The sequence below is a fragment of the Triticum dicoccoides genome, chromosome 1B (genome assembly GCF_002162155.2).
Source record: "Triticum dicoccoides isolate Atlit2015 ecotype Zavitan chromosome 1B, WEW_v2.0, whole genome shotgun sequence".
NCBI lineage: Eukaryota > Viridiplantae > Streptophyta > Magnoliopsida > Poales > Poaceae > Triticum > Triticum dicoccoides.
Window position 1 is genome coordinate 45,707,873 of NC_041381.1, and position 5,284 is coordinate 45,713,156.

At 43.4% G+C, this 5,284-nt stretch overlaps 1 long non-coding RNA gene across 1 annotated transcript; it reads left to right on the plus strand.

Moving 5' to 3' along the window:
• Positions 1-3,876: 3,876 nt before the first annotated feature.
• Positions 3,877-4,937, plus strand: LOC119300759. The gene is made up of 2 exons (XR_005146715.1): positions 3,877-4,140; positions 4,844-4,937. It is a non-coding gene; the product is annotated as an uncharacterized LOC119300759 (long non-coding RNA).
• The last annotated feature ends 347 nt before the right edge of the window (positions 4,938-5,284 follow it).

Sequence of the window (5,284 nt, forward strand, 5' to 3'; positions counted from 1 at the left end):
GGCAAAAAACATGGATAAAAATGACAACTGGCACTTGGGTTAATAGGTTAGTAACAAAAAATGATATAAAATGGCATAAGAATGCATATAAAACATTCAAGATTCATAATATAATAGCATGGAATGATAAAAAATTATAGATAGGTTGGAGATGTATCAAGTATCCCTGGGCTTAATTCCTGCTCGTCCTCGAGTAGGTAAATGATAAAATCAAAAAAATTAATGTGGAATGTTACCTAGCATGTTTATCATGTAATCATTCTTTTATGTGGCATGAATATTCAAAACATTAGTTTAGTATTAACATAAAAACAATAATACTTCAAGCGTACTGGAAAGTAATCATGTCTTTTCAAAATAACATGGCCCAAGAAAGTTATTACTACAAAATCATATAGCTTTGCTATGATCCCTCTTCTCAACACAAAGTATAAATCATGTACTACCCTAATGTTAGCCAAGCAATTGGTTCGTGCTTTTTAATGTGCTTAAGCTTTTTCCACTCTTCACGTAATACATGACCGTGAGCCCTGAATATAGCACTATAAGTGGAATAAAAGGCGGTACTAGACAAAAGAAGGGAGAAAGTCTCACATCGACTAGGCAAATTTATCGATTATGGAGATGTCCATCATTTGATATCAATGTGAGTGAGTAGGGATTGCCATGTAAAGGATGCACTAGAGCAATAAGTGTACGAAAGCTAAAAAAACTATGTGGGTGTGCATTCAACTTGCTTGCTAATGAAGACCTCCGGCATTTGAGGAAGCCCATCATTGGAATATACAAGCCAAATTCTATAACGAAAAATGCCCACTAGTAATATATGAAATTGACAGCGTAGGAGACTCTCTATCATGAAGAACATGGTGCTACTTTGAAGCACAAGTGTGAAAAAACATAGTAACATTGTCACTTCTCTCTTTTTCTCTCATTTTTTTCTTTTTTTCTCTTTTTTGGTGGGCTCTTTTGCCTTTTTTTCATGGGCTCATTTGGTCTTATTTTTATTTTATACCTCATATGAGACAGTGCTCTAATAATTACGATCATCACGCTTTAATTTACGTATAAGTCAAAAATTACAACTCATGGTGAAAACTCATAATAACAGAACGGTTTTACATATGGGGAGTGAGAGCACTCCACATTATCGAGTTTGTAGGTGTGAGTGGTGGCCTCGGGTGGATTGATGTATATTCTTGTCAGACCTTTGTGAAGTAATTGATAAAGATGTTTGCATGTATCAATTGATACAGAGGTCGGTGGTTTAACCTCCTTTAAAAAAAAGATGTATTAGCCGGCAATGGAATGACCGCTAGTGAAAATCCAGCATGACTTTCATTATCCAGTAGACTTGTACTCCCTCCGTAAACTTTTACAAGAAGTTTTTTATCACTAAAAAGGGAATATGCATTATAGTACCGCAAATAATTTGGGCAACGGTACAGACACATCATCAAAAAGGGCATATACCACTGCACAGTCACATCAACACCGGATGCGGGAAGCCAAATCCCATCGAATCTCTCTTCATCTATTTTTATTTTTGACAGTGTAATCCAAATGAATCTCGAATTATATCACATATATACGATAACATGCATTTACTCAATGATGATATATATTTTCCATCAAGGGTCACTAATCTAGTGAGGTTTACCAAAAAATGACTATGAGTTCGTTCTAGATGAATTGATTGAGAAATTAATTGATCTAGTACAGTAAAAATGCACGGTTGGAAGAACGTGTCTTATGACTAAAAAACAATCTCTACAATCTGTTTTAGCTTAAGTGCTGAGTTGTAACCGAAGTGGCCAAAGATCAGCAAAGCATATTCCGGAGGGTCTAATTGACACATGCCCCGTAAAAAAATGACATATAAGATTACCCTTCCCATGGAAACAGAGGCCCTGAAGAACAACATTTTTTTCTTGCACCATTAGAGATCTTCCGAAACCGCCCCCGAATTGTCCACATCGGCGATTCCTCATCCGCCACAACTTCAGGCCACTCCCCGCCCCCTCTCCTTCGCCTGGGAAAAGCCCTGTCTGGTGGACGTTTATGGCAGGACATCCCGTGTATTCTCGAGCTCCGGCTTGGTTTATTTCTCATGTCTAACTTCCCTTCCGAAGTAGGTGTGCCTCCTTCGATCTATGGGGCTTGGGTGGTATTCAACAGGGACGAGGCCTTTGTGATGCCGCCTACAAAACCTCTGGCAGCGGCACATGCCATACTGGCTCTTGGTAAGCGATGCAGGAGGCGGGCTCTCAAGCATGTAGCAGTGTTCTCCTAGAGGTGGTGCGACAACTACAACGACTTTGTTAGTTTGCTGTTGTGACGGCCAGTGCTAGTGGCGGCGGATCAAGGCCTTCCCAGACTTGGCTTGCCACTACTGGAATCAGGATCTTTGCTATCAGCCAGCTCTTTGCCGTCTGCTAGCTGACGGCAAAGAAGGTCTTTTCCATCAGCTTACAAAAAGTTAACGGCAAAAAAAAGCGGACGACAAAGGGAGTGTTTGCCATCAGCCTGCTCTTTTCCGTCAGCTAGCTGAAGGGATAGAATTTTTGCCGTCTGCTAGCGGACGGCAAAGAGGATGGGTGGCCCACTAACGAGAACGATCTAACGGATATTATTTTTGCCGTCTGAAAGCGGACGGCAAAGAAAATAATCTAACGTGTCTAACGGCCGCCCCGCCCCAGCAGACGGCAAAGAATAAACACAGCCATGGACACGGATCGATGACTTGGCACACACCCACCGACGACCAACACAGCCCCGGGCCCCACCCACGATGCACACACACCCACGCCCAACCCACGCACACACACCCACGTTGGATCCCATCTCTCTCGTCTTCCTCGATCCCCTTTCTCCACCCCACGCCGCCGCCAGATACCGGCGATCCCCGCGGTTCCCCACCACCTAGCTCTCCTCCCCGAGGTCACCTCTCCCCGCTCACCATCTCCACTGACCGGTTTCTCTCCTCGCCCAGGAGAGCCACGCCCAGGCACTGGTGGTGGTGCGTCGCGAGGAGGCCCCAGCGGCGTCGAGCTGCTGTTGCTGTGGGCACAAAGACGTCGGCGTGGTCAGGATGGTCGCAGCCCTTCAAGATTCTCAATGGCGGCGTCTCGGCGCTGATGGCGGAGTCGACGGCGAGCATCGGCGGGTACATGGTGTCGGGGTACCGGAGGGTGGCTGGCGTGCAGCTCTACATCAAGCACCTCAAGCCCGCGCGCCTCGGCGACCGCATCGAGGCCAAGGCGAACCCCATCCGGTACCTCGATCCCGACGAGTACTTGGACAAGGTATGTGTGCCGCCACCGCCGCCACCGGCGGCGGCGTGTCCCCGAGTGACTCCGTGAGGTTATGTTTGGTTCCGTGTTTGGGTTTTAGTGTGCAGGACCAGCTGCTGGACGCGGTGCATTGGATCCGGTAGGTGGTGGGGCTCGCCTGCGCCCTGCTCTGGGGCGCCATCCCCCTCGTCGGCGCCTTCTGGATCGCCCTGTCAGTCCATCCCTCCCTCCATCCACAAAGCCCCAACCTTCTTCTTTCCCTTCAGACATAGGCATAGATTCAGGTTCATTGTTAACTGAATTCGTAAGCTCATCTCACACTGAATTTGGGACCTCTTTCCCATCGTGTAGTATAGTACTAGCAAGTCAGTCATACATGAATTAGTAGATGACTCTAGCGATTCTGTTAACTGAATTATTTTAGAAACCTGCTTTGTTTTGCCTTTCATTGATCACCGCGACAGGTCAGAGGAGGTGAAGTGAGTGTTAGATTCGCTGTGAATTGGAGGGTCGTTAGCCTCGTCTCTTAGCACTCGTCACCAGCTCAGCAACAAGCATGACAGTGGTTATGCGCTTACTCTGGTATTAGATGTGACATGAGCTGTTCAATCAGCTCTTTGTTTGGCGTGGCCGTCAGCAAACCAGCAAACCAATGCAATTGCCGCATATATGTAGTGGGATATGAACTGCTCTTAGTTTCTCTGTGCTCATTATTAGTTCAATAAATTGGCAAATGGCTGCTGATGTATGATTGACTGGGTTTGTTCATCTTGCTAGAGCTACTTGGAAATATTGACATTCTCAAACCAAATATGAGGTGCCCTTTATTCAGTCCATGGGAGTATATGTAAGTTGACTGCTTCAAACCCAATCCGTGCTTGCTGTTTAGTGAATAAATATGCTGGTAGAAAATTGCAAACTTCGTAATATGAATAAATATTTGATGGTAAGTTGCGATGAAGATTAAAATTGTATTCGCCCACAAAAAAGAAGATTAACATTTTATTACATACACTAATCTATCTAGCACCAATGTCACGCAGTCAATTTCCTTTATCCTTAGCATTTTGATGACATACCTTCTTCTATTTAGAATCTTTGGTTGCAATCAGTTCTTTTTTCCGCAAAAAATGAAATCACTTTCTTTTACTTTTAGCATATGTACTTAACAACTGAGGTGCCAGTGAAAAAGTAAATTTATTTTTATTTAGTATTTGGTGGATCCTCTGTTTTTATAGGTTTCGACATTGCTGCCTCCATATAGCTTTTTGCTGATATACGTTGATGGTTTGATGTGTCGCTCCTAGTCCGAATGTTAGTTTTTTTTACTGGACCTTCCTTTTTGACTGGATATTGTTTATATACGTGACTGATTTGTAATCCAGCTGAACTTTCTTTTCATGTACATGATGGAGTTTGCATCCATATATTATTGTACGTGTCGAATGATAGACTTGTACATTTAATTATGGTGCATGTCTTCGAATATACTCCCGTTATGCATGTTTTTTAGACTTGTTTTAATATTATTGCTGTTATTACGTGCATAGTGCCGTGGAGATGAAATAACATGCTCGTGTACTAATTGACTATACGCTAGCCTGGCTTGCCATTGGAAGGTGGCGTATGGACTATGGACTCCTTTTTCTTAAGCTGTCCATGTGATTCCTTTTGCCTATAAGCTGGCCGTGCCGTTGGCTGTGTGGACTCTGTATGCCTTTATGCCGCCATCAAGTTGAGGTCAACGAATCACTGCCGTCCATTTATCATAACTTTGTAATTTTGAATCTCCTCCTTTCATTTTCTATCGTTTTAGTAATATTGAATCTCCTCCGTTCGTTTTCTATCATTTTAATAATATAATATATTTGATTTTGGTAGTACCGTTGAATTTGGTTGCTGCTATTCATTTATGTATGTGAAGGAATTAGATAATGTGCTCTTTTTTTGTTTGCAAAATGAAGGACGCTGCATCCAGGTAGTGGGAATAG